The following is an 833-nucleotide window of genomic DNA, read 5'->3' as shown; positions in this document are numbered from 1 at the left end:
GCCACACCATTTTCCACAGTGGTTGCACCATTTTACACTTCCACCAACCGTGAATAGGGGTTTCCGTTGCTCCACAACCTCGCCAGCATTTGTTGCTTGCTGTTCTGTTTAATTTTGCTATTCTGACTTGGGTAAGATGATATCTCATACTTGTTTTTACAAGTGTTCTTAAAGCAGAGATGAATAGTACTGCAGCAAGTCTGCTGCTCCTTCAAGTAGTAGAAGACGTTCAGGGAAGTCTGTAAGCTTTGCAGTTGAATTACAGAGCATAATATTTTCTTTAGGAGATGCTAGAAGACCTCTACTTGAAACTGCAATTTTGGTAGAAGATGCGGTATACAATTTGTTACAGCAAGCTGCTGGAATTTCTCATCTTCGGGGAGGAAGAGTGCTTTCTGCTGAAGATCTTTTGGTTTTGATGCGCAAAGACAAGAACAAACTTAGACGACTGCGAAAGTACATGTTCTTTCGAGACTACAAATCAAAGTTTGTCAGAGGCATAGATGAAGATGATCTTCTCAAAGACAAAATGATTGGCGGCAGCAACAGTGCAAACAAAAGACGAAAAATTGCTCAAGACTTTCTCGCCCCTATTGACCAGACAGGAGAACTCTTGGCAGCGCTTGAAGATGATGATAATGCTGAAGTTAAACAAGAGAGAATGGAGGGAGCAAAAAGACAGACTCGAATGATGGATTCAGCTCAATAGGCAGAATTTTGTGAAAGTTGGCAGTTAAGTTTCTCTATAAAGGCCTCAAAATGCCGAGACTGGTTGGACTGCAGCAGTATGGAGATAAAACTCGATGTTACAGCTATGAAAAGTGTTTGTGTAT

General features: G+C 41.2%; 1 pseudogene; it reads left to right on the top strand.

Moving 5' to 3' along the window:
• The first annotated feature begins 179 nt into the window (after nt 1-179).
• The window catches only part of LOC102862937, a 1,435-nt pseudogene continuing 781 nt past the window's right edge, over nt 180-833 (top strand).

This window comes from Elephantulus edwardii, unplaced genomic scaffold, assembly GCF_000299155.1.
Source record: "Elephantulus edwardii isolate Elephantulus edwardi_28Jun2011 unplaced genomic scaffold, EleEdw1.0 scaffold00315, whole genome shotgun sequence".
NCBI lineage: Eukaryota > Metazoa > Chordata > Mammalia > Macroscelidea > Macroscelididae > Elephantulus > Elephantulus edwardii.
This window is presented reverse-complemented; position numbering and strand designations above follow the sequence as displayed.